The following is a 23,621-nucleotide window of genomic DNA, read 5'->3' as shown; positions in this document are numbered from 1 at the left end:
GTCTTCCACACGAACTCATTTGTGACACAAGTTAAAAGGAAGCTGTGCGTAAAACTAAATGTTACCAGAGCCTAGAGCTGCACATAAGTATAAATACACTGCACCACGCCCACTGAATTTTGTCCTTTGTGTATCTTTAAAAACAAACCCGCTTAAAGAAAGAGAAGTGCAAACCTGGGGCTGGTGTGTTTACCCTGCAATCTGAGTGCCTGATAATAATATTGTTTGCTAAGATTTGTTACCATCTCGCCGAGTCATGCTTTATTTAACCAGTATGCCTTCAGTGAGCTCACCCCGCCAATTCAGCAACGTCATTCATCCGAACATTTCTGTATGAGAGATAAGGGCCGTTGCTTAAATGTTTAAACATGTTTTAAAACCGTGTTTGAAACTGTGCCTAATGCCAGTGCTGTAAACAGAACTATAAAAGTGCAGGTATTCACTATCCATGACACAAATGTGCTGATATTATCATATTATCTCGTTAAAAGCATTAAAATTATGCAGAGTAGTGTTGGTGCGCCCTCTTTCACATGAAAGAAGTGTGGTACGTTGTCCCTGTCAGCACCGTCGTATTTAAACCACTGGCTGACTCGATAAACACGTAGTTTAATCCTATGCATGGTTTGCCTGATTCATAAACGATGGATTTAATTATCTGCAGTTTACTCATGTCCTTAGCTACACGTGTAAGCTACTAAATAGGCAATATGCGCATGTTTCTGCGTTTTTAAATATACTACATGCAGTGGAAACATTGCAAATAATATGCTTTGTAAGTTACAGAAATTTAGGGGAATTCCACATTTTTGATGACTTTTGTTCGTATTATGGAAATGTTGTTCTTTATATGCCCACCCTTCCTTCGTCCACCCTGGGGTGTTTTGCACATTCCCACCCATACTGCAGACTTCTGCCAGAGTTTTTAGGGTATTTCGTTGTCTGTGAGCAATGTGTCACTAAATATTTGTGAACAATCTTTTTATATACATTATAAAATTCAGTTTAGTTTGCTATACCACAAATAAATTAGCCCATAAATGCAATACACATCCCCCAGAATTACAACTAAGGGGTAGTTTGCCTCATTTGCGTTGTATTTCCCCGACTTCTTTAATGGCGCTATCCTGAGAATGGCCATTGCACTACTTTGAAACCCTGTGTGAATGATGTATTCATGAGTGCATCCACTACACACATGGGTAGATATTATATATAAACATCCGTTTGCAAGCCTATAACCTTAGTGTCTGTGAAGTATTTTGTTGAGAGAGTACTCAGTTTCAGAGTCACTATTCCTGACTCTGTGCAGACTGTAGTGCTTCGATCCAGGGCCAAGTGGGCGGGGCATGCGGATGCGTAGCCTGACCTGAGAGTGCTTGTCTGCAGCTTCATCACCCGCACTGATTTCTGTCAACTCATGTTCTAAAACCTATGATGCTACAAACTCGAAGGGTTTTACCAGGTGAAAAGAGCGGTAATATTCATAACGAGGCTCATATTTTGTTGCCTCTAGCATGCAGCCGATTATGGGGATTGGCTGGATCGCCCTGCAGCATTGCTGGATGCCCTACTGCTTGCTGTTGAGCCAGCAAGCATCCCCAGCCTTGGAAGTTGAATCCGTGGGATTATTTATCTTTCCTTCCAAATGCCACCGTCTTTGAACATTTTGTGGACTAAAATCTGAATTCCCCGGAGAAAGGAGGAATTGCCCTGTTAGCATAGGGAACATCACAGTGCAAATTATGGAACCCCACCTGTTAAGCATTGGAGGAGGAACCTACTGTGTACATTTCCAGAAGGGGGCGACAGTCACTTTCATACTGTGTGAGCACACAGGCCAAAGCAGACACTGGTTTGTGATGTGCACACACTTTATGTTGAAGCTTCATGGAGCATGACTGTCATTCCCTCAAGGGATAGTGGTCTACAACAGAGACTTTATAGTAAAAATTCCACTTCAAAGCAAACTGCAGGCCTATTTTGTAACTGATGTGTTAGTATTTTAGATTTAATCTCATTTTTACTCCTTTGTATTTTGCCATGTTTACAAACATCTACCTGTTACTCTGCATCAAGTGCATAGAAACTGGAGTAAGTTTTAAACACCAACGTGTTTGTGTGTAAGGAGTGAGTGTCAGTATCCCACAAAGTTTGAATTTAAGTCTTTATCACCTCAGAAAATCTCAGGTTTTCTAACATAGTATGCTCACAAGGACTAGATGCTGAGAAGGTCTGTTGAGTACCCTTCTACCTTGCTCGAGGAAAGTGCACTACTCACAGTTTTGTCAGTGCCACACTGCACGGAATACTATACGTGAAAGAAGATAAGTTTCCTCTTTGATGGGTCACTAAAGGAAAAACCCACAAAGTGGAGAGAATCTCCTTTGACAATCTTGCATGCATTGATTAAAGATGAAGGTAGCAGTAGAGAACTCAGAAAAGCACCCAACTCACCCTAACATCAGGGAAGAGAGAGAGTCAGGCCATGACAAGAGAAGATCGCAAAAGGAAACAATCATTCAACTAATAAGCACTTTCCTCGAAAAGGGTTATTTATAGCATTTGGTTCTGCCCCTTTCCTGAAACTCATGAAGAAGAAGCCCAAGCTTGACATTTTGCATGGCATGTGGAATTCAGGACTCCCACTGCTGCCTTTCAGGTACCCCTGATGACCCAGATAGTGACAACACTTAGGCCCATATTTATCATAGTTTTGTGTCGCCCTTGCACCAGGCAAAGACGACAAAACACAAAAGTCAGATTTATCAAGCCATGCAATGTCACTTTGCATGGCCCTGCATGGCTTGATAAACCTGGAGTAACAGAAGGCAGTGCACATCACTGCCTTGCGATATTGTGCCCTAGAGAGTGGGTGTTCCCACATATCCACCCATGGATTTTGGTGCATTCCCAGATTTACCATTAGTGGTATACGTGGGAATGCACCAAAATGATACACCTCCCCAGGTAAGGCATAACAATGAGAAATATCTTTACTTCTCCTAGGGCCATATGTAACAACTCATTTACCCATAGACACAGAATGGGTAAAACCCTTTGATACATCTGGCCCCTAGTTTCTATAGAAAGAGGAAAATGCCTCTCAGGATTGTTTTTCTGTAGGAAGATATAGTGCCTTGGGAGTTAGAGATGGCGGGACCATTTTGGTTCCTGACGGACTTTGTAGAACTATGAAGTAAGTGTTCGGGTGTAGTTAATAGAATTCATGATTTAGAATGTGGAGTTCATGGTTACACGCTAAGGAATAAAGACGTGTAATACCAAGCTCCTTGTGTGACAGAGTCAAATACATGTACGAAGGCTGGAGAGGATGTTACAGAAGGCGTTCCTTCCTCTACAAAAACAATCCTGCCTGCAACACAGACACCCTTGCATCGTGACACAAGGGTGCCTGCTTTGGCGCCAAGCAGTCAAAAGTGCACTAGCACAAGAAAAGGACCGAAATGCGCAGTATAATGTTAAATACGGTACATTCCTGCCCTTTCCCTACCATGCAGCGCAGCACAGTGTCTTGCTGTGTTGGCTGCATGAAAGTATGATAAATATAGGCCTAAATATGGGTTTGAGCGCTGCATCAGGGAATGTGCTGATGGAGAGGGCATGAAAAACATCTTCCCCACCTGAAGCCAGGCAGTCTCAGGTAAGCTCTTGGTATTGTCCTCTGTACTGACGCCAGTACAAATGTAACAAGTGCTTTGCTTCGGGGAGCACCATGGCTGGAGTTCTTTTCTCTGGTGACAGAACAAGCATGCTGTATGTTCATTCTCAGAAACCGTCATTATCAAATTGGACTGCAAAACACCTCCAAGTGTGGTTACCTTAGCATGCAGTTCTTGATGCAGACAAATTAGATCTGCTATCACAGCCTTCAACTATGCTTCTGTCGCCAACATTGTCACTGCTCTAGTCATACCTTACTGCCGCTTTCTTACAGGAAATACTATGAGTAGGGCAGGCAGTGGTGTGGAGTGGAGAAAGGACAAAATTCGTTTTTAGGATGGTCTTTGAGGACAATCTGATACTCATTTTGCAGTCAATCATATCTGTTTTGGAAAAACTGACACATGTTGGGGGCAGTTCATCATTTGTAATGTACTATGACCCATATTTATACTTTTTGACGCAAACCAGCACCGGCGCTGGTTTGCGTAATTTTTTTTACAGCCGGCTAACGCCATTCCTATGCGCCATGCGGGCGCCTTATTTAAGGAATGACGTTAGCCAGCCCTGTGGACTGGTCAGAGTGAAAAAAAAAGACTCAAACCAGGCAGCGCCAGCGTAGGGGAAAATGGGGGTTCTGCATCAAAAAATGTTGCAAGTCAGGTTTGAGGCAAAAATCATGCCTCAAACCGGACTTGCGCCATTTTTTGACGCACAACCACCATTGAAATGACTCCTGTCTTAGCAAAGACAGGAGTCATGCCCCCTTGCCCAATGGCCATGCCCAGGGGACTTCTGTCCCCTGCATGTAGAGGAGCCCATATAGAGGAGCCCAAATTAGGCCCCCCTATGCCACTTTAAAAAAAAAAAAAAATACTTACCTCCAGGGGTAGGCGAGGGTGTCAGGGGGTGTCTCTGGGGGCAGGGAAGGGCACCTGTGGACTCCTTCCATGGTCAGAGACCATGGAACTGAGCCCACAGGTCCCTTAACGCCTGCCCTCACCCAGGCGTTACAAAACGTCGCACATCAGGCTGTGCGCCGTTTTTTAAGGCCCGCCCCCTTCTGTGCGTCAAAATGACACAGGAGTATAAATAAGGCACACATGCCATACAGTCATTTTTTGGGGGGAACGCCTACCTTGCATGTCATTAACGCAAGGCAGTTTCCCGCATCCAAAAAATTATTCTCTCAGAGTAATTTTGATGTCCGCAGGCTCGGGCATCAAAGTTTAAATATGGTGCACAGTTTGCACTGAATGTGCGTCAAAATTTTTGATGCACATTCGGCGCAAACAGAGTTTAAATATCCCCCTATATTCCAAAGTGTTCTGAGAGGTCTTGATTTTACTAGACTTGTAAGGCTACCACTATCAAAAACACAAATATCTGATTTAAATAATCTCAGCTATAGCAATGAATTATAGGAATGTCTCTAATTATATCTAGCGTGCTTGCCTGTCCTAGGTTTCACATGAATTTTGATGCAGTGGCTAGATCTGGAAATGAGAAACACTAAAGATACATGTGGTCACAGGACAGGCACACCTTCATATAAATATGTAGTGTCACCTAAACACTACCTGATTTGAAAGGCACCACCTTCCTTTGGCAAACTTAAGTGTGGGCAATATTTCACATGAGTAATATGACTAGATCTCATATGAATGCCCCTCGTTGTTTTTATCAACAGATAATAGGCTAACACTATTTGTAGCATGCAAAAACATGGACTATAAAAATATATTTTGCTGAACCACACATCCCATCAACATGGCTCCCAAAACTACAACCTAACCTAAATATTTCTTTACAATAGTTTCGATATACCTAATACACCTCCTACCTATTTGTAATGGTTCATATGCCTTACCTGACTTGTATACCACATTAAAATTCCAACTGCACTGTACACCGGAGGAAATTAATGGTCAAAGAACTGCTATGTCTGATGTACTGTATCTAGAGATGCTGTTTTGTGAATAGAAAGTGGTACGAATATAAGCCTCTTGGCAGTGGCTGTTATAAGTTATGTAACAAAACAATAAATAGTTTTATAACAAAACAATGATTTCGGCATGCACCTGCACCACCATCAAACAATTCACCCAAATTTGCAAGGGCTGGCTTTAAAAAAAAGCAAAACCAACCCAATACTAATATATGTGAGGTTGCGTTTGCTCAGACTCAGTTTGGTGAATGGACACCAGGTGAACATTTTGTTGTGGGATAGTAATACAAAGTCAAGATTGATGCAGCCTATAGTAGGGAGTCCATGTTTTTGTAGTGTGTTTGTTCACATACAACAGTGCCGACTCTAAGATCACCCAAGTGGCAGCTGATTGATATTTATGGTACTTTATTGTTGTCTACATAGTTCCTTATTCTGTCCTATAAAATCTTTGGAGCACTGAAAGTGCTTTTTGTTGATTCTGTATTTTTTACAGGCAGTAGGCTAAACACATGCAGATAATATGGCAAAAGTGCAATAAAAAATTATCATTCAGGTGAGCAAATATGGTCATACAACTTAGGTAATATGTCCTCCTCCTCTAAATCATCCATAAATGTAAAGGAAAGCGTTATGGTAAATGTGTTGTGCAAAAGATAAAGGCAAACCTACAGTGATAACAAGTCCATTACCAAGAGTTCATCTCTTCCTGACCTCAATGTTGTCTTTCCTTGTTGATGCAATATCCCTCACCCAGGATCCAATTCTAAAGCATCCTAGAAGATTAGTAGCTCAGGATCTTTCAGAAATGTCAGTTTGATCCAACATACATACACATTGTGCATTCACGGCTTCTTACCCTTACAGAAGGCAACTTAACTACTATTGGCTTCCTCCCATGACTTCGGTTAACAATGTAAAATGGGCCGTCTGTGCCTCAATAAGCTGTGCTCCCCATTACTACTTGCCCTCGCCAACTACAACAATGCTGTTATCATCTCTTGGATATATGTAATGTTCCAGACACCATCTGGGTGGTGGCATGGGTACCCATCACATTCCTAACAAGATATACACTCGAGCCTGCCCCGCTAGCAGGGTGAACTTTTAACAGGGAAACATTCACAGGTGCCACAACACATACACCCTTGAAATGACTTGCAGAACTGACTCCTTGGAAGAACCAAGCACGCTCTGTTGCAGTGTAATTGTGTTCCATGTCGGCTCCAAATTGTATCACATGTCTGTGATTGCTATGCTAATGCCTGTGTAAGAGAAGCCTTCAAGATGACCATGGTCTGTGTTCTGAAACTTCCATCAATCAGGTTGTTGCAGTAGTCGGCATAGCACGATGGTATGGACATTCCAACTGCGAGGGTTTATATGGGCATTGCTGTTGTGTTTGATAGTGTTATGTAACCCCCTACAGAAGTGTGTAATCTCTGCTGTCATTGGTTTGGCCAGTTCCTCAGAGTACACGCGTTAGGGTACATCGTCTGTCATCTGCTGTTACCGGGATGCGACAGTTCGGTGTTGCCATAGGGTATGTATTACACCAAAGTGGCTTGTATCTGTACACAAAGACCAATGCCAATATGAAAATAATGGCAAAACTGTTTCTTGTTGAAAACATGACAAGCGCAGTCTCTTGCTTAATAAACATTTTTGTCCTGGTTCTTTTGTGGAGGCAGCGTCTGACTTTTTGAGGTAAAGCCAATAAGAGTATTTTGAAATAATATCCTTCAAAAACATAGGTATGTAAGACAGAGCCTTTTGGAACATTCCTGATTGGAATGTGAATTTAGTGCTTGTGAGAAATGGGAGCTTGCAAGCACTGCAGGCTAGCTTTCTCCACTCCAGTGCAGGATTCCACACACTGGCTTCTTTGCCACTAGCCTGGCTGAGGGGGTTCAGAGACCTGCTTTTCATTTATGGTCTTTCAGTCTTTGCCCTGCTGTTGAGGCTGCCAACATGAATCTAAGTTGGTGGCATTATCAGTGAAATAAATTGGGTGAATATTAAATCCTCAACTGATTTCACCTGGGCTGCCTTGTCTAGCCTTTTGCCAAACCCTTAATCCAATCAGGGTTTACACCACAAGGATTGAAATATCAAAGGATTTGCACATTCTCTCTCTGTTGAAATTTTTTGATGCATAAGAGCCACAGTGCTGTCCAGTCACTTGGCTACTGAGTGAAATTGTGCTAAGATAAATGCTGAGCATTTGTGGTTCTCTGCATGCTCGAGGAGGCATTTGCACTGGATCCACGCCGTCTGCAGTGAACAGTGACTATTTAAGGCATCGGCAAAGTGGTCTGTGGTCTGGGGGCCCCTGATAAAGCCAACTCTGTTCTGCATTGAGTCTTGCCCTCATGACTGAATAATTCTTAAACAGACTTTTTTAAATAGTGTTTCCCTTTAATGTATTTTTTAAATGAGTGATGTGTGAGACTCTACTATAGACATTTTGCAGATAAATGTGTCTCTGTTTCTTCAAACATCCATAAAAAAGTTTCTTTTAGATCAAAACAGGTCCTTACTTATGAGAAAGAGGAGGGTGCCACCTAGTTTATTTGCAGTAATATTAGTGAGCTGTTGCTGGGTTACAATGCTGAAAACACACATCACTCTCCCTGAATATTAGATTTAACGACTATAGAATTTGAACGAGTGCGCATGTGCAGTTAGTGACATCCCAAAGAGTTGCATGTAAGAGACAAGTTGGATCATAAAATAAAAGATGTTCCGAACATGGTCCCCCAAAATACATTAGGCCCCAGGCCCCCAGATTCCTTAAGATGTCCCTGGCAGTGAAGGCGTCTGCTGGGCAGGTCTCAAGCAGTTCGTGCCAAGGCGTGGGCCTACAAGCGCCAATCTTGGCCGACGCCTTGAGCATCACTTTCATGCACACCAAGGCTGTGGTTAAGAGAGGAGTCTAGGCGATGTTGCCTCGGCCTTGTTCTCTGCACCGGTGTTTTATCTACAGTGCCAAGATGAAAGCTGGCTGGCATGTAAGTCAGAGTTTAAATTACGTGCCAACGTGTTCAAAGGCCTTTCCGAAAGAAAGCTCCGCCACTCTGGAGATCTGTTTCTCAGTCAACGGTTTAAACCGTCATCACTGTACTCTGAGTCATCGCGGGTTTTCAACGTCTGGCTCGAGGTTCGCAGTTCAGCAAGCACGAAGCCTTTCCCGTTTCACTTGTTGTCTGCCATGACAGCCAGGTCTCTCTTTGAGTTCTGATGAAAGGCGATGTTTGTGGAAGAATGGAGGTGAATCATTTTTAAATAAAGAATGTATTTTATGTATATGGACGAATACACGGTAACATAGGATTTCTATGGTAGGTGTGACCCGAGAGCCCCAGTATCTGTGCTCTTTCTTGGCTGTAACTACTCTTTACATTTACAAAGAGACCCGGCATGGTCCCGCTCATACACAAAGGTGTCATGTAGGTCTAGCGAAGGGCGGGATTTGCAGCCCCTATGTTCTGTTTGAATCTCTTGTAGACTGCCGTGCAAGCCCTCTAATCACGCCATTAGCTGCCGTAGTGGTGCATTTGCATCATGGATTTATTTTTGTTTACTGACATGTACAGCCTTTCTTTTCAATAAATAAAGTTTAAATAAAAGCCAATCATTTATCTATTCTAGAACATGTAACAGTCCATCTTAGCATGCTGTTGCCAATATCTGACGGTTACAGCTGGCCCTACCACCTATTTTTGGGAGATGAAAACCTGCCACCAGGGCCTCCCCACAGGAAAGTCAGTTCATTAGGAATCATGAGATGACAACTGACTGTCCTCAAAGTATGAGTGATGCGTCCAGGATCCCATGAGCTCGATGCTTAATGTACCTACCTTGACTTCTGCCGCAAAGCAGTCTAAGACAGCCGAAAGGCAGACTACTACTGTGGGAATACAAAAATGGAAGCCCAGCCTGACACTTTTGTGTCAGCTAACCGGATATTGAAATGCTTTCAGCAGCACTACATCCGGGATACTGTTGCGTGGCTGGATTGGAGTACCTAGATCAGTGGTTCCCAACCTGTGGGCCGGGGACCCCTGGGGGTCCGCAAAGCCTCATCAGGGGGTCCGCGGCTGCTTACAAAATGTAATAATATTAGGTCCCAGCTATCAGTATTGACTCAGTGGTGTCCCCCGGTTCCAATAATGATTCAGTGGGGGGTCCCCGGGCTCCAGTATTGATAAAATGGGGTCCACAGAAGTGAAAAGGTTGGGAACCACTGACCTAGATGAAGATAGAGTCTGCTGATAAGGAGCAGAGGTTGTCCTGGCCCACCCTACTGAGCATCAGAGGATGAAGAGGGAGACATGCAGGACTGCCGGAGATACAGTCAGGAGCTGATGGAGGACATAGTCGTATCTTGGGGAAACCTCGGGTCTTATGAGACATACAGGCACCTGGATCACGTGTAAGACCAACGAGGTCGACACGTAGACTCAGGGGCCATGATATTCACAATAATGAGAAATGTTGGATGATGCAGCCTAACATTATAACAGAAATATGGGTAATAGTCAGAAACTTGATTAGACAAGCTAGTCCATTCAACCTTGAAGTTTATCTCATCCAGTTGAATCTTTCAAGTTTTTTTAAATGAGTCTCATTTTTAAAAAAGATCTGTCCATGCTCTACAAAAATATTAGTATTGCTTCACCTGGGTAGTTAATATTTCCTTATCAAATGCTGATTCCAGGTTACCTCTCTAGTCATGAACACCACCATAGACACTGATGGCAACCATTGTAATAGCAATAACACCCTGTTACAGACGTGTGGTAAAATGACCATTGTATCTGAATATACTAAAGTTGTCCGAGCACTGCATTTACAAAGAAAACTTGAGAGAGTTCTCTGAACCTACTGCATGAGTCAGTGGTTCAATATAGAAATCAATCACCAGGGAGTTAAAGGACACCCTTGCCTTGTTCCGTCTGCATCTCAATATTCTCTTTTAAATTTTCCTGAACCGAGCCTCTAATGTTAGTAAGGGATTCTAATACAATATAAAGAGTAAATTCACCAGCCCAGCCAGCATTATAACCTAATATAAGCATAGCAGCACTGAGGAAGTCTACTAATCTCAACAAAAGCTCCTTCTGCTTCCAAACTGACCACTGTAATAGTGATTCCATCGCAGATTTGCATGCCACTTGTTAATGAGCATGTGTGTGTTTGTGAGAATACACCCTGTTCAAGGACACAACTGTGTTGATGTGTGAAGTTCCAGGAGTTACTCTGTCCAGTCTGAAAGAAATGATTTTAGAAAATGACATATTTCATTTAATAACATAATGAATCCATATGAAACAGTTTTCTATGGATTCGGACCCTCTTTAGGAATTATCACAATAGTAGCACATTCCAGGCTAGGGGGAGATTATTCATCTTTAAAAAATTGCAATTAATTTTTAGAATTTTTTGAAGGGTTTAGAGAAATAGCCTCAGTGATTATTTCTCCCTTTTACAGTTACCAGATTTTGTAACATCCTCTAATTCATTCCATACATCTGCTTGCAGTTCCAACCGAAGTATACAAAAAAGTGTCACCCACTGGGAACTACTCAGGCTGCATCTCTGTTTATCATGGTTTTGCACACCATGCATCCTCACTTTGGACCCAGCCATATGCAAATCAGTCCTGATCCTGCCACATTAGAAACAGTCCAGCATAAACTGCCTGGCCAGGTCCTTCCTGAAGCGGAACGCAAGCAACCCAAGACCGGTTCATCCTCTATGGGTCTCCTCAGTGAGGTGTAACTGGGATCCAGTGGCACAGTGAGCACAGGACTCATGCCTGGACACATCAGTTACACTTTCGGGCATTGCAAAAAAAACGTGATAAGTTGAATGCTTGAATTAATCTCAGCCACTGGTAATTAGTTCATCCCAGTCTTTCATCATTTTGCATACCATACCAACTTAGTTTGGGCCCAGTCACATGCAACTCAGCCCTCACATTACTCCAATATGAACAGGCCAGCACAAACTGCCAGGCGAGGTCTTACCTATACAGGAACACAAGTGACCCAAGATGTCTGGCCCTGACTGGGGCTCTTCAGTCAAATGTACTGCAGTTCCACTAAGACAAGTTTGTTTACTAAATAGGTGCAAGAAAAATTGATGCTCTGTAGAAATTCAGACGTACATAAGCGTTGATACCAGTAAAAAAGTAAAACATTTGTCTGCTCTCACTGATAAGCTGCCAGGGAAATCCTGAAAAATAGCTTTCATAGTAGCGTTTACCACAGCCTTAGAAACAAGAGGTGTCTATGTCTCTGAGTCAACACAGGTTTCATGTTGCTTCACCTATAAGTGATAGTATATTTTCTTTGATTCTGCTTCATATGGAGTGATAAACATTTGCTGTGCACACCCCAAAAGTTTCTACTAATGTACATGCACCTTTATATATTCGCTATTGTAATAATTCCGATGTAGAACACAGTGCAAATTTTTTTTTTTAACGTACTGTAAACATGCTTTATATACAGTACCTTGGTCCCAGACATGCACATTAAAGCATCCCGTACATTGCCATCTCACCCATTCCAAAGTTGAAAGCGTGGTATCTCACCATGGTGGCTAGGATAAAATCCAATGATCTTTTCCGTCACCCACACCAAGGGATGTGCACCCACACTGGTCACCAGTTCCTAAATCATCCTCCCATTGTCAGGTTTAACAATCTGTTCAAGAGGAGCTAAGCGGTTTTAGCCAGTTGTTTAGAGACCAGTACTATGCAACAATACACTGTGATGCTAAGAATAACAAGTACATTTCGTTTAAGAATCATCTTGCTCTTACCAGAAATCAGCTAAATGGAGATCTTGCGTAGTCTCCTTTAATGTACTTTTCATTCTTGATGTACGTTGTTACATTACTATATACCTTATCCTTTGGACAACGAGAGGCATGATTCACATCGACAACAAATTTGCCCCTGATATTATGCACAGAATTGTAAATTGCCATCACCCAAAAGAAAAATATATGAACATGATATCCATGTCATGATTTTGACTGTAAAAACAATGGGGCTGATTTAGATTTTGGTGTACAGGTTACTCTGTCACATTGGTGACGGATATCCCACCCTCTGAAATGTAACTCCCATTATTTCCTATGAGATTTATATTTCGGCAGACGGGCTATCTGTCATCTCTGTGATGGAGTAACCCTTCAGCCAAAATCTAAATCAGGCTCTATGGGGGTTATTACAACTTTGGAGGAGGTGTTAATCCGTCCCAAAAGTAACGGTAAAGTGACGGATATACCACCAGCCGTATTACGAGTTCCATAGGATATAATGGACTCGTAATACGGCTGGTGGTATATCCGTCACTTCACCGTCACTTTTGGGACGGATTAACACCTCCTCCAAAGTTGTAATAACCCGCTATGTCTCCTATGATTTCTCTTAATGTCCTCCTTAATAATTTCCATCTACCTGTTTTTTTATCTGTTGTATCTTAGCCTGTGAAAACATGATAAATACTGTAGTAACACGTAATGGTTTCTTCTGCAGTGTAAACAAATATCTGTCGCTCCACTCATTTTTAACAATCACTGCTCAGTAAACTCCACGGAAACCTCTTGTAAAAGAAATAATTGTGAGACAGCATGTTTGATGTTACGCATGTTTGGTTTCAGCTCGATGCTACTTCATATTTACAAAACCATTCTAAATAATTTATCTGATAGAGACTACTAGCTGCAGATTCCTTACTTTAGAATTTCCTGGCGTCAGCTTTGCTGAGTTTTGCTGAGCAGTACCCTTGCACACGCTGTCGGGTGGCATCATTCAGATCTGCGTGGCGTCGTCAGTATCATTGGAGCCATTTGTGACATCATGGTTGCCTATAAAGGCACCACCCAGGTGCGCATACTTCAGTTCTTTTCCTTCTGCGCCAGTTAGCGCAGATCCAGAATCGAGCTACCCTCTGTCTTTTTTCCCAGGTTTTTTTTTAACCTTTTTGTCATAGAATTTTTCAAGTCTGTGCAAGAATGTCATATAGGAAGATGGCGTTCAAGCTGTGTGGCACCTGCCACCGCACCATGTCGGTGCTGGACCCCCATAAGGTATGTCTCTGGTGTTTGGATCAAGACCATGACTCGAAGTCATGTTCAGTCTGTCGGGCCATGGCTCCGAAAGCTTTGAGGGAGTGGTCCCCGAAGCTCATGGCAGCCCTGCAGTTGACGTCGGCAGGTGCGACTCCTCGGAGGTCACGGTCCTGGTCGAGGAGGACGTCGCAGGATCACTCTAGAAGCCCCAAGTCCTCTTCATCTCACTCGAGGTCCTCTGGGCACTCGGGGAAGAGGCACAAAAAGAGGAAGAAGTCCAAGCAGACTGCGACTTCACCTCGCTTGTCGGCTGACGAGGTAAGTCAGGAATGTTGACGTTCCGAGCACAGTTCTGCTGAGCTGATGCCAGGGCTGACTTGAAACCTACCCCCATTTCTGGGAGCAGAAGCGACCCCCGCTCAGTTCAAAGGGTTTTACAAGGCCATGCATCTTGTATTTAAGTGGGCTGGCCTCGCTGGTGCGCATTCAGGCCCCATCAGGTTTCGTGCTGGCATTTTCGGCCTCAGTGCTGATGGGGTTTCTAGGATCCAATATCAGATCCTGAATGACGCCGATTCCACACAGTTGGCCTTCTCTGGCATCGTTCCCAACGTTGACGCTCCCCACGCCACCAGTGCCCATCTGTGGCACGAGCCCCATTGGCATACCCGATGATCCAGGACCGGAACGGCGTTGTGCGATGCCGATTCCGGCACCAACGGCTTTTACAGGGGCCAGATCATTGCCTTAGTCTTGTTATGATCAAACAGGCATTTGTAAGGAATGGGAGGGGTCTCAGGACCGTCTTGCGTATGGGTTGGTGCAAATGGACTGGTATGAGGAGTTAGGAGAAGCCAGTGGACTAGACACCTCTCCAGATACTGGCATGCCCTCACCTCCTCCTGTGGCTATAGAGGAAGGAGCATCGTATGTTATGGTGGTGCGTAGGGTAGCTGAGGTCTTTGACCTAGCTCGGCCTATGGTGCTGGTCAGGACTAACCTCCAGGGGTGCTTCAAGCAGGGGTTTCCACATCGGAGCCGATATTACCCTTTAATGAATACCACACTGATGTCCTGCTGAGGACGTGGTCCAGACCCAGCGCAGGGGCTCCTGTAAACAGGACAGTTGGTCGCCACCATTGCCCAGCTCCAATTGATCCTAGCTTCCTCAAAACACCCCACCCCGGAGAGCTTGGTGGTCCAAGCCTCCACTTCCAATGGCGCCTTCCTGTCCGCTCTCCCGGATGGGGAATCCAAGAGGGTGGACCAACTTGGGAAGAAGATGTTTTTTTCCTCCAGCCTGGCATTGAGGTCAGTAAAAACCTCATGCCTATTGGGCTGTTTTTCCCATACTTTATGGGATACAGTGGCTCAGGTGCTGTCTCAGGTCCCGGAGGGTGTGAGGGACACTCCTTCACAAGCAGTCAAAGATGTGAGGGATGCAGCCAAGTTTACTATTAGGTGTGGTTTAGACACAACTGACTCGCTGGGTAGAGTGATTCCATCGACGGTGGCCCTTGGTTGCCACACCTGGCTTCGTACATCTGACTTTTTGAGGGATGTCCAGGCCAACCTTACCGACATGCCCTTCGATGAGTCCCGCCTATTTGGTGAAAAAGCAGACTCGGCGCTGAAGCGTTTCAAGGATTCTGGGCTACGGCTAGGTCCTTGGGCCCCTCACCAACAGCCTGTCTTTCGCCCCTTTCGAGGCTTCGGAAGGGATGGGATACCACACCATTCAAACTCTCCGTATGGAGATTGAACTAAATGAACGATAGACGCGTTGCATACGGGATTTTTTGGAATAATTAACCCTTGAATAAACAAATAGATTCAGTCGGTTGGCAAGTTTAAATTCTGGGAAGAAGGAGGTGTCCATAAGATTTTACAAGATAGGAGACTCCCATCAGTTAGTACTGAAGAAGACCCGTTGTGGAGCGGTGAATTGGCCCAGGACAGAAAGGGGTCGAAACGTCGACGTGAATATTTCAGCCTGGATTGGTTTTTGCTCAGGATATCAAGGAAGGACTCAGTAAGTAGATTTATATCTCCAAAAATTTGAGATTGATTCAATGCAGTGAAAGAGTAACCAACCGGCTGCCTTTTTATCTTTATACAGTTTGTGGCTCATTGGGATATTGATTATTCTTTTTCTTTATTGTTACACACAAGCACTTTTTATTTATTTTTTGCACTGGTTTGTCCTTCCGTTTTTGGTTTTATGATGGGTTGTTCCTACTGAACAATTATATAAATAGGATTTTAATGTTTATATGTGAACAAATAAAAGATTACTCTTAACGCATCTTGCACCTATGCTGCTTATAATGTTTGTAAATAATTGTTGTTCTCCTTTGGAGGCGTTGTAATCTTTGATATTCAGTTTCCACCCAGCCCCTTTGGGTTTATGGGTAATCCTCTGTGGTTCACAAGTGTTCCATTAAAAGAACGGCCGATGGAGGATCACTTAGTCTTGCACCGTGAGGAAGTTATGTCTCTATTGGCCAAGGGGGCCATAGAAAGGGTCCTGATGTCAGAAGTAGGCAGTGGTTGTTATTCCCTCTACTTTCTGATACCCAAAAAGAACAAGGGTCTCCGTCCTATTATAAATTTGTGGGGCGTCAATCTCTTCCTCAAGGAGGAGAAATTAAAGATGATCACTCTGGCTCATGTCTTGTCTGCCCTAGACCAAGGAGCGTTGAACTTATAGGATGCATATTTTCACATCCCCATCCTGCCTGCCCACAGGCGCTACTTGCGGTTCAAGCTAGGCCATGAGCACTTTCAGTTTAATGTGATACACTTTGGCCTTACCAGTGCCCCTTGGGTGTTCACCAAGGTGATGGCGATGGTCGCAGCTCATCTGCGCAGGTTGGGTTCCTACCTCGAAGAATGGTTGTTGAAGGCTCCTTCGCACCACCCGTCATCAACCATCTTCAGACTACTATGACGAACCTCCTGCATTTGCTGGGGTTCACTATAAAGGAAGCTGAGTTATGAATAGTTAATGCATTGTGAAGTACTGTTCTTTAAAGAGGTGATTCTTCAACTTTCTCCTAAATTAGAGCAGCATTGGAGCTGCCCTGTCAGATACTGGGATGTTGTTCCAAATCGTACTTACATAGATGGAAGTCCTGTTTTGTTTTTTTCTGTTTTTTACACTGCTTAGTCTGCAGTCTAATGTGGAGTGGGTGTGCTGAGAACCAGATTTTGAAGATGGTGCAGGCTGGCAAAGGGAGCCAATGGAGTTCTATAATGGTGGTGATGATGTGATCATAATTCTTCAGGCCATGGATGAGATGTGCAGCAGTGTGTGGGACACATCTAAAGGGTTACAGTGTGGAGCCTGGGAGGCAATGGAGTAGGGCATTACCACCATGCAGATGCAACAGTACAAGTGCTTGAACAGTAATTCCGAAGTCCCTTTCTGGAAAAAAAACTGTTTCTTCAGTAGAAAGAGCTGGTATCAAGCTGTCTCTGTGTTTTTTTGGCAATGTGTTCTTCAAGAGGTTGGTGTCCAGTATTGATTTTGAATTCAAGTGATTTGGCATTTGAGGAGAGATGGGGTTCAAAGCCATCAATAGTCATGTCATTGAGCCACATTTGTACAGTATCATGTGTGTTTTCTTCTGGCTAATAATAGGCATTTTTGTCTTGGTTGAGTTGAGCTTCATGTAGGTGCTGGACAGCCAGGTTTGGATGATGTGCAAGCAGTGTTTGAAGCGTTGACAGTCTGAAGCAGAGGAGAATTTCAAGTAGAGTTGTTTATCATTGGCATATTGGGGAATCCTGGTGTTGTTAGGGTTCACAGAAGGGTAGCATTACGAGGTAGTAATGGTTTTTTAGGGTTCAGGAAAGGGTAATGTTAAGGGTAGTCAAGCTTTCCTGTTCAGGGAAGGGTAGCGTTAAGGAGTAGTATTGGTTTTTATTCTTTACGGACATGTAGATGTCAGTGATAGTAAGGGACTTTTAGGGTTTAAGGATGGGTACCATTAAGGGGCAGTTGGCATTTTTAGGTTTCAGCAAGGTTAGCGTTAATAGATGGTCAGTTTTTTAGGAATTTTAAGGGACAGGTAGTATTAAGGGGTAGAAAGGATGTTTATGGTTCATGGTTGGGTAGCATTAAGGTGTAGTAAGGATTTTAGGGTTCTGGAAAGAATAGCATTTAGTGATAGCAAAGGTGTTTTAGGGTTTAGAGAAGGGTAGCATTAAGGGGTAATAAGGCTTTCTAGGGTTCTTGAATGTGTACTGTTAGGTGGTAGCAAGGGTTTTTTTAGGGTTCTAGGAAGGGTAGCATTAAATGATAGTAAAGGTTTTTAGAGTTCATGGTTGCATAGTGTTAAGGGATAGTAAGGGAGTATTAGGGTTTATGGAAGGTAGCGTTAAGAGGTAGTCAGGGTTTTCATGGTTTAACTGTAAGCATTAAGGGATGGTAAGAGGTGTTCACGATTCAGGGACAGCTAGCCTTTGAGAACTTTTTGGGTTCACTTGAAGGTAGTATTAATAAGTTCAAGGAAAGCTAGTATTATGGGATAATATTCAGTTTTTAGGGTTCCAGGAAGGGTAGTATCGAGGGTAGCAAGTTTTGGGGGGGATTTAGGGAAGGGTAGCATTAAGGGGTAGTAAGGGGCTTTTAGGATTCAAGGAAGGGTAGTGCTAAGGGGTAGCAAGGAGTTTGTAGGGTTCAGAGAATGATGATTTAAAGAGGAGTAAGGGGGTTTTAAGGATTCGGTGAAGGGCAATTTAATATATATAGATAATGAATGTGAAGTACATTATATATAATATTAGTAATGCATTTTCTTTAAATCAAATAATTAAAATTAATATTACAATGAACTTTTAGGAGAAATTGAGCTTTAAAAAAGTCTCTCTGGCTCATATATCTTGAAACTAGGAATTAGAAAGAAGAAACGCTGTTTTCTCAAGAAGTACCTTGCAAATGTATCCCTGAAGATGATATTGGAAGAGAAGTGGAGGAGGTAGCTGGAACTGAAATACAGCAACACATTCCTTCTCACTGCCCTCCTGCCATCTCAGTGCTGCTGCCTGAGAACAAGAACAAACACTGTAATTATCTAGGAGACATATAAAATTACAGTGGAATGCATTTGACCTAAAGGTCAATCTCTGTTCTAACACAATAGCTAGACTTGCTAAAGAGCTCTGACTCACACGACCTGATAAACAAATGATTACAGCTGTTGGAGGGTGTAGGAGGCTGGCTTGGCTTATAGTGGGTACCTTGTGGTACTTACACCTTGTGCCAGGTCCAGTTATCCCTTATTAGTAGAATAGAGGTGTTTCTAGCAGCTTAGGCTGTTAGGGGTAGCTATAGCAGAGCAGGTTAGGCTGAACTAGGAGACATGCAAAGCTCCTACTATACCACTTATACCATATAGCACTATATCACAAGAAAACACAATACTCAGAGTGACTGAAAATAAAGGTACTTTATTTTAAAGACAATATGCCAAACGTATCTCAGAGGATACCCTCACTTAGGAGGTAAGTAATATACACAAATTATATGTACACAAACCAAAATCAGGTAAGTAACAGTAAGAAAAGTAGTGCAAACTATGTAGAATCACAATAGGATGCAATAGGAAGCAATAGGTAGAAATAGGCCTAGGGGCAACACAAACCATATACTCCAAAAGTGGAATGCGAATCACGAATGGACCCCAGGCCTATGGTAGGTTGTAGAGGGTCGCTGGGACTGTGAGAAAACAGTAAGGGTGTCCAAGATACCCCACCCCAAGACCCTGAAAAGAAGGAGTAAAGTTACCCGAATACCCCAGAAAGACAGTATAGTCGAGATAGGGGATTCTGCAAATACCACAACCACCAGCAAAACACTGAAGACAGATTCCTGGACCTCAGGACTTGTAAAGGAAGGGGACCAAGTCCAAGAGTCACGCAAGTGTCCGGGGGGGGGGGGCAGAAGCCCACCAGACCCTGGATGAAGGTGCAAAAGGGCTGCCTCCGGGTGGAAGAAGCCGAAGATTCTGCAACAACGGAAGGTGCCAGGAACTTCTCCTTTGGTCAGAAGATGTCCCACAGCGTGCTGGAGGATGCAGAAGTGTTTCCATGCAGGAATACCGCAAACAAGCCTTGCTAACTGCAAGAGTCGCGGTTGAGGATTTTGGGTGCTGCTGGGGACCAGGAAGGACCAGGATGTCGCCCCTTGGAGGAGGAGACAGAGGGGGTGCTCAGCAACTCAGAGAGCCCCCGCTGAAGCAGGCAGCACCCGCAGGAGTACCAGAACAGGCACTTAGAGGATCTGAGGACAGCGGTCGACTCAGAGTCACAAAGGAGGATCCCACGACGTCGGAGTCCAACTCAGCAAGTTGGGCAATACAGGACGGAGTGCTGGGGACCCAGGCTAGGCTGTACACAAAGGAATCCTTGGAAAAGTGCACAGAAGCCGGAGCAGCTGCAGATCACGTAGTACACAGGATTACTGTCTGGCGTGGGGAGGCAAGGACTTACCTCCACCAAATTTGGACAGAAGGGCCACTGGACTGTGGGAGACACTTGGACCCAGCTCCTGTGTTCCAGGGACCACGCTCGTCAGGATGAGAGAGGACCCAGAGGACCGGTGATGCAGAAGTTTGGTGCCTGCGTTAGCAGGGGAAAGATTCCGTCGACCCACAGGAGAGTTCTTCTTGGCTTCCAGTGCAGGGTGAAGGCAGACAGCCCTCAGAGCATGCACCACCAGGAAACAGTCGAGAAAGCCGGCAGGATGAGGCGCTACAATGTTGCTGGTAGTCGTCTTGCTACTTTGTTGCGGTTTTTCAGGCGTCCTGGAGAAGTCGGCGGTCGATCCTTGGCAGAAGTCGAAGAGGGAAGTGCAGAGGAACTCTGGTGAGCTCTTGCATTCGTTAACTAAGGAATAGCCCAGAGGAGAGACCCTAAATAGCCCACAGAGGAGGATTGGCTACTGAGAAAGGTAAGCACCTATCAGGAGGGGCCTCTGACGTCAACTTCTGGCACTGGCCACTCAGAGCTGTCCATTGTGCCCCAACACCTCTGTATTTAAGACGGCAGAGGTCTGGGACACACTGGAGGAGCTCTGGGCACCTCCCCTGGGAGGTGCTGGTCAGTGGAGTGGTCACTCCCTCTTCCTTTGTCCAGTTTAGCACCAGAGCAGGGCTGGGGGATCCCTGAACCGGTGTAGACTGGCTCATGCAGAGAGGGCACCATCTGTGCCCATCGAAGCATTTCCAGAGGCTGGGGGAGGCTACTCCTCTCCAGCCCTTCACACCTATTTCCAAAGGGAGAGGGTGTAACACCCTCTCTCAGAGGAAATTCTTTGTTCTGCCTTCCTGGGACCAGGCTGTCCAGGCCCCAGGGGGGCAGAAACCTGTCTGAGGGGTTGGCAGCAGCTGCAGTGTAGACCCTGGAAAGCAAGGTAGAGACCCGGGATGCATGGAATTGTCCCCCCAATACCAGGATGGTATTGGGGGGACAATTCCATGATCCTAGACATGTTACATGGCCATGTTCGGAGTTACCATGGTGATGCTACATATAGATATTGACCTATATGTAGTGCACGCGTGTAATGGTGTCCCTCGCACTCACAAAGTCTGGGGAATTTGCCCTGAACAATATGGGGCACCTTGGCTAGTGCCAGGGTGCCCACCCACTAAGTAACTTGGCACCTAACCTTCACCAAGTGAGGGTTAGATATATAGGTGACTTATAAGTTACTTATGTGCCGGTAAAAATGGCTGTGAAATAACATGGACTTTATTTCACTCAGGCTGCGGTGGCAGTCCTGTGTAGGAATTGTCTGAGCTCCCTATGGGTGGCAAAAGAAATGCTGCAGCCCATAGGGATCTCCTGGAACCCCAATACCCTGGGTATCTAGGTACCATATACAAGGGAATTATAAGGGTGTTCCAGTGTGCCAATGAGAATTGGTAAAATGAGTCACTAGCCTGCAGTGGCAATTTTAAAAGCAAAGAGAGCATAAACACTGAGGTTCTGGTTAGCAGAGCCTCAGTGTTACAGTTAGGCACCACACAGGGAACACATATAGGCCACAAACTTATGAGCACTGGGGTCCTGGCTAGCAGGATCCCAGTGAGACAGTAAAAACACCCTGACATATACTCACAAACAGGCAAAATGAGCGGGTAACAAGGCTAGAAAGAGGCTACCTTCCTACAGAGGGAAGTGCTTTTTCTGTGGAAGAACTCAATTTCTGCTGAATCAAAACATGTATTCCTGCCCACTGACATGTGGGCGGAGCCAAAGTTTCTCTCTGTAGGACTCCTGAAAGCCCTCTTGTACGTTGATCACATAAGGTCTTCAACAGCTACACTGACAAGCCACAACTAAAAATCAAGCGATGCCGCTACATGTTACATGGCCTTTCACTCATTCCAAGCTCTTCTCACGTTGCACTTGAATCTGACTGACAGCACCTCACTCATCTGAGAAGAAGACCTGATATGTTTCTGTTTGTAAACTTGGATCAAATATGAAACATTTGTTTAACAAAAAATTCCAACCTTCTTAATTGTGTCTGCTTGTCATCCTATCCAGGAGCAGATGGATGAATGATTTGCATGAAATTAACAATACTTCCTTCTCCACTTCATGATCAGAAACCCTGCATACTGATTGGTGCAGTGGTGAAGCTCACACCAAGATGGATGGCTTCAGTTTTCTCCACTTCCATCTAACACTTTTCACAGGGGCACTAATATTTGCAGTGATCAGATAACTCCAGGTTTAAGCTCTATTTCTAAAAATAATACAATGCCCCAACCAAAATTGCAGTACAAAATGTTTCATCTTCCATACGACAATTCTACAGGTATCCTAGTTGAAATCACATTTTATCTCAATATGGATAAATGAAGATAAAAATGTAAAAAATATATAATATAAAAATGGCCTTAAGCTGCACTGTTGTCATCATCCTATGAGCTTTTGGCAGTGTTCATTATTGTGTTTGTAACATGTACTTCACAGTGTACTCTGTTTTATGGCAAGTGCTGCACTGCTCTTCAGGCAGGTCTGCACTATTTAAATGACCCTAATAACATAAAGTCTAATATTATTAATTTAGACTTCTGCACAAAGTTACTTATCTTATGACTCCCAAGTGAAACACGCAGCTTTTCAATACAATCATAACTTTCGTTCGGTATCTAACACTTTAACATTTTATCTAAATCTTTACAGACAGCAGAGTTACACCTTCTTCTGCTGAGCTTTGCATAGATCAGTGGCGGCTTGTAATTCAAGCAGGAGTTGGGGTGGGCAGGCCGTGCACGTACACACATACACGTGTACAGGCACACTCACTCACACCCCCATGATTTCACAAGCGTGCACCCATACATCCACCATTTACAAACACACACACATACACATTCACAGCACACTCACAAATACACATACATTCATACATACACACATGCATGCACAAATCAAACATCAAAGTAAAAATATTTTACCGGCTGCATCAGAGATCTCGATCTCGAGGTTCCTGCAGGATTGGGACTCCTCTGATTGGCTGACCCAAGCCAAAGGTCCCCACCTCCTCTCCTTTAGGTCAGCCAGTGAGAAGAGGCGGCAGTCCCTACTTTATCACACAGTGGGATGGAGTCAGTGAGACTCGCTGACCCCACTCTATTCTGTGATAAGGCAATCAATGATAGGCACTGGGCCCTGGACACTTCAGAACGTAAAAGTGAAGCACCCAGTTCCGAGGCTATGAGTGATGCTCCCCCTCGTCATGTGGGGGAGCTCCTCCAAGTGCTTTGCCAAGCTTAAGAGGTCACACCCTCAAGGAAAAGTTCAGCTCAGGCAGCCAGGTGCCTGAGCATTTAGCGTATGTCTAGCACCTGGCGTCTGACCTTGACATAAATAGTGTCTG

The 23,621-nt window shown here is 44.2% G+C and overlaps 1 protein-coding gene across 6 annotated transcripts in view; it reads left to right on the top strand.

Moving 5' to 3' along the window:
• Positions 1–23,621, top strand: part of ARHGEF28 (Rho guanine nucleotide exchange factor 28) — an 892,610-nt gene that overhangs the window by 23,005 nt on the left and 845,984 nt on the right. The window lies entirely within an intron of this gene.

The sequence above is a fragment of the Pleurodeles waltl genome, chromosome 1_1, assembly GCF_031143425.1.
Source record: "Pleurodeles waltl isolate 20211129_DDA chromosome 1_1, aPleWal1.hap1.20221129, whole genome shotgun sequence".
NCBI classification, from domain to species: Eukaryota; Metazoa; Chordata; class Amphibia; order Caudata; family Salamandridae; genus Pleurodeles; species Pleurodeles waltl.
Note: the sequence above shows the minus strand (reverse complement) of the source record. Positions and strands in the feature narration are given on the sequence as shown.